The sequence below is a fragment of the Schistocerca gregaria genome, chromosome 4, assembly GCF_023897955.1.
Source record: "Schistocerca gregaria isolate iqSchGreg1 chromosome 4, iqSchGreg1.2, whole genome shotgun sequence".
In the NCBI taxonomy this organism is placed as follows: Eukaryota; Metazoa; Arthropoda; class Insecta; order Orthoptera; family Acrididae; genus Schistocerca; species Schistocerca gregaria.
Genome location: NC_064923.1, coordinates 141,685,936 through 141,698,162, shown reverse-complemented (window position 1 = coordinate 141,698,162; position 12,227 = coordinate 141,685,936). Strand labels below are relative to the sequence as shown.

General features: G+C 44.3%; 1 non-coding gene across 1 annotated transcript; it reads left to right on the top strand.

Annotated features, from left to right (window-relative positions):
• Positions 1-2,877: 2,877 nt before the first annotated feature.
• Trnas-cga (transfer RNA serine (anticodon CGA)) lies at positions 2,878-2,952 on the top strand. The gene has a single exon. It is a non-coding gene; the product is annotated as a tRNA-Ser (tRNA).
• Positions 2,953-12,227: the final 9,275 nt, after the last annotated feature.

Here is a 12,227-nt window from a genome sequence, read left to right as displayed (position 1 = left end):
TGTATCTACAAACTACATGTAAATATTGTAAATTATTTTATATATTGTAAATGATTCCGACACGAATAAATAAATGAATACGGTGTTATGCGTGAAAGTATTGTATGGGGCTATTAATACTTCCGACCGTGTGAACTAGTTGTTTCTTTGTTCTATTGTTCCGATTGTTTATGTTTCTTCTGTGAAACTACAATTGTATCGCGAATGGTGTTTGTTCTGTCTCACATGTCCGACAGAACACAGCACCTACCTACACTCATGCTCATAAATTAAGGATAATTCCAGAATGTGGTGCCACACCACGTGGAACTGGCGCTAATAGCATAGGCACATAGGGAACACACACGACACACATTTGCAAGTCCATAGTATTGGTGTTGAGTTGACAAAAACCGTACCAAAACACGTATGCTACAAAATGCCACTGTTTCCTGCGCATGTACTCCGACATTAATATAGGATACGATCACCATACAACCTACACCGACCGCACAACGGGTTGGCATGCTCTGGACCAGGTGGTCTAGCAGCAGCTGGAGTATAGCCTCCCATTCTTGCACCAGTACCTGTCGGAGATCCTGAAGTCTTGTAGGGGTTTGAAGACGTGCAGCAATATGTCTACCAAGTGCATCTCAGACGTGCTCGATGGGGTTTAGGTCTGGAGAAAAGGCAGGCCACTCCATTCACCTGATATCTTCTGTCTCAAAGTACTCCTCCACGATGGCAGCTCGGTGGGGCCGTGCGTTATCATCCATCAGGAGGAAGGTGGGACCCAGTGCTCCCCTGAAAAGGCGGACCAAGTGGTGTAAATTGACATCCCGAAGCACCTGACCTGTTACAGTCCCTCTGTCAAAGACATGCAGGGGTGTACGTGCACCAATCATAATCCCACCCCACACCATCAAACCAAGACCTCCACACAGGTCCCTTCCAGGACTTTAAGAGATTGATATCTGGTTCCTGGTTCACGCCAGATGAAAACCCGGCGAGAATCACTGTTCAGACTATACCTGGACTCCTGCGTGAACATAAGCTGTGACCACTCTTCCAATGACCATGTACTTGACACCAGGCTTTACGGGCTCTCCTCTCCCCCGCGGTCAGTGGAATGCACCTTGCAGGGCTCCGGACGAACAAAACATGTTTGTATAGTCGTCTGTAGTCTCTGTGTCTGGAGACAACTGTTCGGTAAGGTCCCGAGCAAGGCTAGCTGCATTATTCCGTGGCCGTCTGCGGGCACTGATGGTGAGATATCGGTCTTCTTGTGGTGTTGTACACTGTGGACGTCCCGTACTGTAGCGCGTGGATACGTTCCCTGTCTGCTGGAATCGTTGCCATAGTCGTGAGATCACACTTTGTGGGACGGAGGGCCCGTGCTACGACCTGCTGTGTTTGACCAGCCTCCAGTCGCCCTAGTATTCGACCCCTCATAACAGCATCAATGTGTGTTTAGTGAGCCATTTTCAACACACGTCTGAAAACATCTGCACACATACTCGCAGCACCGTACTCTGACATGCACCAACACACTTCTGTGTATGTGTACTGCTGACACCGCCACCGTGCGACGACCGCAGGTCAAATGCACCGCATTGTAATACCCGAGGTGATTGAAACCCGCAAACCGCCAAACAGAGCGTTGTTTCACCATGTACCAGCATTATCCTTAATTTATGAGCATGAGTGTATACAATTATACTTTATAGGTTGGCTACTTTCAACTAACTAAGCGAAAGCACACTGCCAAAAGGACATTGCTACAAACTCCGAAAAGTCCCTTTACATGCCAGAAAGACGTTCTCTCACATAAAAGTTTCAAGGGTAAACAGTTAATAGAAATTATCTTCTGTGAGGGTTGAACGCGGGACTGTTGGCCGATGACCTCTCGCTCTATCGGCTCACCCAAGCGAGATCTGAAAATCTAGCACTCACAGATACGCCTTTCCTGTGCTCCGTAGTTCTGGTGTTACTTTTAATTACCGTTTACGCACGTTCTACTGGACGAAACCACACAGCAAGAACTAAATCGGTGTTTTGGCTGGTATTTTTGCCTACGAACAAAGTCTTGTACCGATCTGAGTGCCTGACATCTGGAGGTTTGGGTGTCAGTGACATGACTGCTGCGCTTTCGGCGAGAGAAGTAGAAATCGAAGCTAATCTCTGTGCGAGAGGGCGGCACTTACAGACAGAATTAGATATTATCCTCCAATACCAAATATTCTCCACGCACGATGGACAACAATGGAACCCCATCGGAAAGAAGTTTGCACATACCTTCAACATCAGCATAATTGCCCAGGCATAACACAAAATTCCCGGTATTGCAACCACATTGCAGCAGTGGTGACGGCCACACTGTAGCCACCAAATATTTCCATAACATATGGAAAATCTAAGCACACATAAAGAGGCAACATGAAACGGGACGGATACGTAAAATGTTCAGCATTGAGAGCGAATGGATTTGTGGAATTCTGGCCGTTGTGGCCGAGCGGTTCTAGGCGCTTCAGTCCAGAACTGTGTGACTTCTACGATCGCAGGTTCGAATCGTGCCTCGGGCGTGGATGTGTGTGATGTCCTTAGGTTAGTTAAGTTTAAGTATCCAGAATGAGATTTTCACTGTGTGCCGGACCGAGACTCGAACTCGGGACACAGTTTTAATCTGCCAGGAAGTTTCACATCTGCGCACACCCCGCTGCAGAGTGAAAATCTCATTCTGGAAACATCCCCCAGGCTGTGGCGAAGCCACGTCTCCGCAATATCCTTTCTTTCAGGAGTGCTAGTTCTGCAAGTTTCGCAGGAGAGCTTCTGTAAATTTTGGAAGGTAGGAGACGAGATACTGGTAGAATGAAAGCTGTGAGGACGGGGCGTGAGTCGTGCTTGGGTAGCTCAGTTGGTAGAGCAGTTGCCCGCGAAAGGCAAAGGTCCCGAGTTCGAGTCTCGGTCCGGCACGAAGTTTTAAAATGCCAGGAAGTTTCAGGTTTAAGTAGTTCTAAGTTCTAGACGACAGATGACCTCAGATATTAAGTTCCATAGTGCTCAGAGCAATTTGAATATGTGGAACAATTCTGATTAAGGTAGTGCTTCTTAAAACTGCTGCCATACTGACTACAAGACATTTTAAAGTCGTTTTTCTTCCAAAGGGTTTGATGCTTTCTATGTCTTTTCCTAACTTGCTCTATATTTTCATGTATACGTAACCCAACATCGTACTCAAGCTGTTTTGCGTATTTTAATATTTGCCCCGCACTCTGTTTCGTCTGAGATAGTTCTTCCACCAACAAGTTTAACTGATGATCCAGCATGTGGGTCACAAATGTATCTCACACTCTGTGAAGAAACTCCCGTAGACCTCTTTCAACACTTATTCCTTTTAGCACTCCTGCGCATATTTAATCTGTCTTGAAAACTGTTAACAGATGTTGGTAGTTCCAAATTTCAGATGTTTCGAAGTCCATCTCCGATTCATATCCGATGGCTCATGTTTTACTCCCACATAGTGACAGGTTCCAGACATACACTTTGAGGAACTTCTTCCATAAAAATTTAATGGGGGTCGCTTTGTAGCCAGCTCCTTTCAAACATTACACAGCTGCGCTAGCTGCAACTCACCTGTTGATCAACAGTCGGTTGCGAGCAGCCTCTGTCTGCGAAAGAAACGTGTATTTATTAAGACACGGATGTGCGTTGATCTCTTTCTGCAAAGCCAAAGCTTTGACCGGAGCTGACCAGTCAGAGCGCATGTAATACACCGTTTGGTGTATTCCATTATGCTGTCTGAAACACAAAGGCGCTCTCGTATCGTCCTTCGCCATGGGTAAATCTATGTAGCATCAGTATTCAGATATTTGTTTTGCGTGTCTCATATGGACAGTTTTTAGTAGCAACCTTCAGTGGAAAAGTGAGACTTCGGTAAGTCACGAGCATTCCAATTGCATACACATTATTGGGAAGCATGATAACAATGATTTTAGATAAAGTAGTATCATTTACAAGTTATCTTACGGATGAGTACTTTTCGTGCATAATATGGGCCTTTGTCCACATTTTGAGTTGTTTCTGAAAACAATGTGATCGGAATACTTTTTTTTGCATCTGTGAATTAAAGTGATTTACAGATCTTGTCACTCGAAAACATATTTGTATAGTTATTTTTCTTTATAATTCTGTGATATGGTGTTCGTAAGGCATTTCAGAAACCATGGCTGAGTATTTGTTCTTAGTCACAACATCTGAATTGTACTTCTGATCTGCTAGTATATTATGTAGCGTTTCTTATACATTTGGACTTCGTAAATTCAATTCCTTACACCGTGCCCCTGATCTATCAACGCAGCCATCTGTATATTGCCTCCATGTTTGAATACTTAATAAAGGTGTCCTACTTCCGTTGAATTTTTCACAAAAGTTACACATTATGGTAACATATACGGCCGAACGCGAGGCAACTTGCCACTCAATATGGCATCAGTCAAAAATCAGTTCAAAGAGCCCTCAGGCTATCACACTACGTCCTTGGTGTTATGTTTGAGCGCGTGTAACTGTCTCCATTTGTTGCGAAGATACAAGACATGTGAGGAACTTCTTTGTATTCTGCCGCATTAGAGCAGAGCACTGAGCTTCTGAACAATCCCTCTTCACCTGGCGTCTCGTAATTATATAACTCGTCTACGCACAGAAGTAGCACTCAGGTTGCTGTGAGGCCGCAAGGAAGTCTGGAGCGCACTGATTATGGCTCACTAAGATATTAAATGAACATTCAAAGTTAGTTGGGAAGATAATTGCTTTTTTAAATTAATGACATACATACAGCAGCGACAGCCACAACCAGCTAACAACTACCAATGTGATAAACTTACCCCTACAAAGTCACGTATACCTGAAATGAATCATAACACTTATGATCGTAATACATGATTTATATCGTAGAAATTACAGTAAGAGATAAAATAATACATCATACACACTCTCTACGCCTCTTTTTTTTATAAATTTGTAGTAATTTCTTATGTGACCAAACTGCGCAGGTAATCGGTCCCTAAGCTTGCACACTACTTAATCTATAGTAAAACTAACTTACGCTAAGAACAACACATACACACATGCCCCAGGAAGGACTCGTACCTCCGTCGGGGAGAGACGCGCGGACCGTGACAAGACGCTTGAGACCTCGCGGCTAACCCATGCGGCTCTCCTACTTTGCATTGCTCAAAGAATGTCGATCTCTGAAGATCATTTCATATCCAACGAGCAACACAAATCTTTATTGTGTGGCCCACAGACGTAGAACTGTACCAAATGGCTCCTCCTTAACAACTGTAGAGATCAACCTGAATCATTTCGCTCGGTACTCATTTATGGGAAGCGTCAGAGACGTATGAAATGCTTTGTCTGTGCATTGTTACTATAGTTTTACCGAATGTGGTTATTATTTAATAAAATGAAATCTGAATTGGGTGCATGGCAACTTACTGTTTATAAGGACAGCTTTTGCCGAAACTTGCCCATAAAGGAATTATTAACTCACCATTCCAATTAACTTCAAATTAAAAGCCACACATGAAAGTACGGATGTAACTGAAACAAAAACTAATGATTATAAATGTAAGTGCTTCTTCAATTCATTTCTGTATGTTAGAGGATATTGTAATATTTTTCAGTAATCTGGGCGCACTGTCTGATTATGGAACAATGAGGACCTCAGGGGAATAATTGCATTCCTCACTGAAAGGCCCCAGTCCTGGACAGATACACGTCGAACAGATAATCGCTTCCAGAGTTGGTGACCCACGTTCCAGTAATAGCTATGCAGAGGGTAGGAGGCGGTATTCAGTAGACGTCTAATTTCCACTGTGAGAAGCAGGTACAGGAATGGCTTTTAAGGAAACAGAGATCTGAAAGAAGGTGAGAAACCATGAGACACTCAATACAGCAAGAACCAGTTAGCCGAAAGGAGGTTTGCCCTATCTGATGTTTAAATTCTTAACGATGCCTCGCTGGCCGCTGTGGTCGAGCTGTTCTAGGCGCTTCAGTCCGGAACCACGCCGCTGCTACGGTCGCAGGTTCGAATCCTGCCTCGGGCATGGATGTGTGTGGTGTCCTTAGGTTAGTTAAGTTTACGTAGTTTTAAGTCCAAGGGACTGATGACCTCAGATGTTAAGTCCCATAGTGCTTAGAGCCATTTAAACCATTGTTTAATGATGCCTCGAATTCCTTCTTCAAAGTGGCTTCCGTAGAAGGAATAAACAAACGTGAATGCATATACAATGTTTCAGGATGATCTTAAAAAATTTAAAAGTTAATAAAAGTTATTGAAAGAAGATATACAGATGGGTCTGGGGAAATTGGGCGCCTTGCAATCGGCGCATAACGGCCAATCCATTGACCTGGACAGCTGTCACTGACAAAATCCCGGACGCCAGCCAGGTAGTGGCGTGATGCACCATCTTGCATGAATTAAACATTTCGTTCTTGGTCATCCTCATCGATCTGTGGTATCAAAAATTGTTGTAACATATCCAATTACACTACCGCGTTGATGGTTCTATCACGGAAAAAAAGAGCTGTAAACTTTGTTCTTGCTCAATGCACAGATAAAGTTAGTTTAGGGCTATCACGGACATGATGCCATGTTTTATGTGGATTTTCACTGCCGCAAATCCTACAGTTACGTGTGTTAATATTGCCACTTAAGTGAAAAGTCGACTATTCAGGAAAGATGATTTTGTCCAAGAAATGTTCATCCTCATGTAATCGATGTAACACACACGTTCTGAAATTCTTAGAGCAATTTTATCAGTGTCTTTATTGCTGGTACGGTCGTCGATCTGTGCGGTTTCAAATGCAAACTTTTTCTCAACACATTATAAACAGTCGGATGTGGGAATTGCAGTTCGCGAAATGCACTGTGCGTCGATTTCCTAACGCAGATAACAAAATGTGGCCTCCCTCCGTCCACGACGTCGCCAGATGTGCTTGGATGACCGGATGACTTCCCATGTCCTACCGTGGACCCTGTTTCTGCTAAACATTTACGCCACTCATAAATTGTTTGCCTACTTGTAGCATCTTTAGCGTACTTGGTCCGGAACTTAACGCTGAACTGCTGTCGCCGACTTCGATTCCTCAAACGGAAACGCACAGCTAGCAAGCTCAGGTCCAGTGAAGACAGCCATCTTTAACACGACTGCCGCTAGCGCCACAAACGGTGCGATTCGGCACTAGCGGAATACGCGAGACGAAACTTGATGTATTACTCTACAAATTGAAACTTCAGTCACCTCTGTAGCTACTATTAATTAATTTGTTTGAATTTTCAAAGTTGTGTCCTTTTTGTAACACCCCGCCCTTAGGTGCAATGATAATGTGGTTGGTTAATAATAATGTGGCCGGTTGATATAGCATGTATATACAGTCCCTATCACTGGCTGAAATGTGCATAATGGGAGAGTTTTTGGCATTCTGCCCCATTCCAAAGAGAGAAATGTGTGTTGCTCACAAACAACAACAAATTCTATAAGTAAAGAGAGATCATTGAAATTTTTACGTATTTTTCGTCTGTCAGAACTCTAAAGGTCAACAGAAACTGTCTAATGAGAATCTGGCGCTGGTAGACACTTGGGAGATTTCGAGAAGGACACAAGATAAATACATCGCAGTGCGTCGTTGGACGAAGGTATGTTTTCACCTTGCAACTGCAGGGGTAAAGAACAACTCCCAAGGGCTGAATATTGATGACTGAGCTAACCTTGTTATTTTCAGCTACCACTACAGCCATCCTCTGAAACTGAGTTTTGAAACGATGGTAAGCCCCATCTCAATTTCAAAATGTCCTTTTTAAGGGATTCACATGACTTTCCTTTCGATTTAGATTCTCAGTTTTCTGAAGTAAGTTTTCTGAAGTAATTTATGCAGTCTGCTAACTGAGCACAACATGCATTTAGACAAAGGAGCTGGTGTTCGTATGTAGCTTTCTGAGTGTTTTGGCTCCTCTGTTACCTGATGCAGCAACCACTCGCGGTTAACATGGACACAAATATCTGCATCTCTTCAGTTGCCATTTCCAAGATATTACAGTATCTGATTAGCAACTTATTGGAACCTGTACACATTTTATAATTAATTGTATGGCCTATTCAGTGATTGTAATCAAATTAATGCATCTTAGTGGTTAACAGATTTCACTGTGACTATTACAATTAATTCCATAATTTGATTAAACCCTTCCTCATTATATTTGTGAGGGTTGTGGTACTCATATTTCATGCCTAGTCTACCAACCTTGTTTAATTTCAGATGTTCATTGCTTTGTCATAACATTTCATCTTATCTTATGTTCAGTGTATAGGCCACAGGATTCGGAACTTGTTATCATGTCAGAGATACGTTGCCTGCTCATACGTAGTTTGCAATGAGAATTTGGCGACCGTAGCCTAGTATTTTTTTAGACACTGGCCATTTTCTGATACCTACGCCGTCTTACTGTTAGAATTAACACCAGGGCGATGATTTTTCGGAAACTGGCGATTTTATAAAGAGCAGTCATTCCATGGTTAGAAATTTTAACCGTTTATTCTTAGATTCCAAGCCCAGTAAAGAATTTAGTCACCATTATAACAAGATTTTCACGAACATAAATTTTTATTTGATGTCTTGATCACAGAGTTTCTCAAACAGAATTAGTGGTTTGAGCTGTGCAACAACTAACGTCAGAAACTCTCATTCTGCTGCACTGCTACAAGCGAACAGAATGGGAGGATGCAGTACTAAACTTAGCTGAAGACGATGAACATACGAGCGAAGATGCATAAAAATGTGTAAATGACATGTGTGTGGTGAAACCTCAGGGAGAGAAATGTGTTTCAACTACAAGATGTCAGCCCTAATAGTTAAAACAGAAAATAAAGAAGAATGAGCGATCAACACGGACGATGAGGTTCATCTGCAGGGGAATTTATTCATCTTGGCAGACGAGCAAGGTCAGTAAATACTGGGATATGCTGAAAGTTAGGCAGCATCATGAATATCCACGCGAGTGGGTGCTCGAATGAAATGTGGGTTTCATAATTCATTAGAAAGGCGTAATACGCCAGATTAAGTTCGCTGACAGTAGTAAAGTTTACTGGAGACAAAAAAAATCACAAATTTTGTTGTATACACTGTGGAGTCTACCGTATAAGGAGAGTCACCCACAAAAATTTCCTAGAAGCAGAAATCCTGAGCAGCCACAAATCGGAGGGGAGGGGAGGGAACACAGTTCCCACGTCAAACGATTTACAGAAGAGGGAGGCTTTGAAACTGCACAGGAAGTGTCACGAGCGTGGAAGGAGGGATGAAAGAAGAGGCCTAGTAATATAATCCTTGAAACATTCTGGCAGATTAAAACTGTGTGCCGCACCGACACTCGCACTCGGGACCTTTGCCTTTCACGGGCAAGGGCTCTACCAATTGAGCCACCCGAGTACGACGCACTACCCGTCCTTACAGCTTCACTTCTGCCAGTACCTCGTCTCCTACCTTCCAATGTTTACAGAAGCTCTCCTGCGAACTCCGCAGAACTAGCACTCCTCAAAGAAGGCTGTGGCTAAGCCATGTCTCCGCAGTATCCTTTCTTTCAGGAGTGCTAGTTCTGCAGGGTTCGCAGGAGAGCTTCTGTAAACTTTGGAAGGTAGGAGACGAGGTACTGGCAGAAGTAGAGCTGTGAGGACGGGTCGTGAGTCGTGCTCGGGTGGCTCAGTTGGTAGAGCACTTGCCCGCGAAACACAAAGTTCCCGAGTTCGAGTCTCGGTCCGACACACAGTTTTAATCTACCAGGAAGTTTCATATCCGCGTACACTCCGCTCCAGAGTGAAAATGTCATTCTGGAATTTAATCCTTGTTCAAATTGGAGTTGAGTTTATAGATAACTGGATGACTTCCTGCAAGAAGAAAAAATGCACACTAAAAAACCGTCAGCGACCACCCTACACCTAATCCCACGGGGAACCAGCATGAGCGACGCACTCCAGTAAAGCTATCCATCGAGTGACAACTCGTATTCCCTGATGCTGTACGGTAGATCGCCGGCGCAACAGTGTTACAGGGTCGTATAAGAGCTACACATGACAAATTGTATTAAAAATTATCCTAAAAAATATAAGTGACCGAATGATTCACAGCTCATGAGGTATCGTAACCTTACATTTACCATCCTATTAACCTTTAACGAAACTGGCTATCAGCCGCTCTGGAATCAGTTACTTTGCGTCTGACCTGCACATGAATAAAGGGGACTTCACCAAAGCGCTACACACGCAAATCCGTGAGAAACGAACCAAACCAAAGTAAGTCGGAAGCTTTACTTTTGTATGAACCATTTCAGATTTCCATTATTGCTGGACACATGGTTTACAGAGACAATCTGTTTTATCTATTTGAACGAACCCTACAATTTTCAGTTGTATTTCATAACCTGTGAGAATTAACACTCATTTGTAACTCATGATAGCATCATTTTACTAACGGATAAGAGACATTTGCGGTTGAACATTCTACTAATGTTTTGAACATGAGCAGTACTGCACTGTACGGTGATATGAGCGACAATTCCTAATGGACTGATGGTTTACATAAAAAGGGTATGTGTTGTAACTGCGACCGGGACGGTAGCGGGGTAGCAATGACGGAAAGCGCGGCGGGACCCTCGGAGAGGCCCGCGAACAACCACACAACGGGAGAGGACGGACACGACCAACGAGGACAGAACAAATACAACAAGATCGAACAACGGAGTCACAAGGGAACGAACACGTGCACTCGTACACAGAACAAGGAAGTAAGCTGTCTAACGTGAGGCGAGGTGTCAGCTGACGAAACGCGTGATGAGACTGCTGACAGAGTTTTTTTTTTTTGTTCTTTTATTGATTTTCAATTCCCCCGAAGGAGGCAGGCTGGCAGCAGCTTATACGCTGCTCTACAGCCTACAGACTTTTTTTAAAAAACGGAGGGAAAAAAAAGAAAAGAAAAACAGGCGATAAAACGGTGACTTAAGTGTAAAATGGCGGAAAAATGCGGAAAGTTAAAACAGAAAGCAAAGGGGTTGGCAATGTTAATAAAATACACAGCAATCAGACAAGTAACATAGTAGACACACAATTAAAAAAAACATGGTGACAGTCTGGCCGATCGCAACACTTCCCAAAAGACACAACATGGAACACTCACTGTAAAACACTGCACGAATGGCGGCACAAAGATGACACTCCCGAGACAAAGGCAGATGGGTGGGGGGGACCTGGAGGAGGGGGAAAAACCAAGAGGGAGGAGAGGAAAAAACGAAAGGGGGGAACCAAGGAAGGGGAGGACCCATGAGGGGGGAGAGGGGCAGAGCAGACGCGAGAGAGAATGAGGCAGAGGAGGAAAATGCAAAAGGACACAGTGGAAAGAGGGGGCAGAGAGCGGAGAGGTGGGGAAAAAAAGAAGATGGAAGGGGGGAGAGAGGGCCCAGGAAAAGGACAGAGGAAAGGAAGGGGACTGAGGATCTGAGTTGCTAGGAGGGATAATTAAAGGGGAGGGGGAGTTGATAGAAGCCACCTTGGGAAAGGAGCTGAAGGGTGTAGAGATGGAGGTTAGGGGGGACACAACAGTGAAGACGTGGCAGGGGGTGGGGATGGGAGAGGAGAGGAGCAAGCAGGGGGTGAGAGGAATCAAGGCGACAGGAGGTGTAGAGGGATAGTAGCAGATGGGGGAAGGGAATGATGTCATAGAGGATCTGTGTGGGGGACAGGAGGCGTATACGGAAGGCGAAATGGAGTGCATGACGCTCAAGGATCTGGAGGCACTTATAGAATTTGGGGGGGGGGGGGGGGGAGGGCGGCAGATATCCAGGCGGGACTGGCATAACAGAGGATGGGATGTATTAAGGATTTGTAGGTGTAAAGGATGGTAGAGGGTGTGCAACCGCCATGTCCGACCAGAGAGAAGTTTGAGGAGTCAGAGGTGGAGGCAGTTGTGGGCTTTGGATTGGATGGAACATATGAGGGATCCATGTGAGGTGATGGTCAATGGTGAGGCCAAGGTAGGTGAGGGTGGGGGAGAGGCAGACAGGATGGGCACAGACACTAAGGAAGAAATCCTGGAGCCGTAAGCAGTGAGTGGCACGACCTATGATGATTGCCTGGGTCTTGGAAGGGTTGATTTTCAGGAGCCACTGGTTACACCATGCAGCGAAAAGGTCAAGGTGAGTCTGG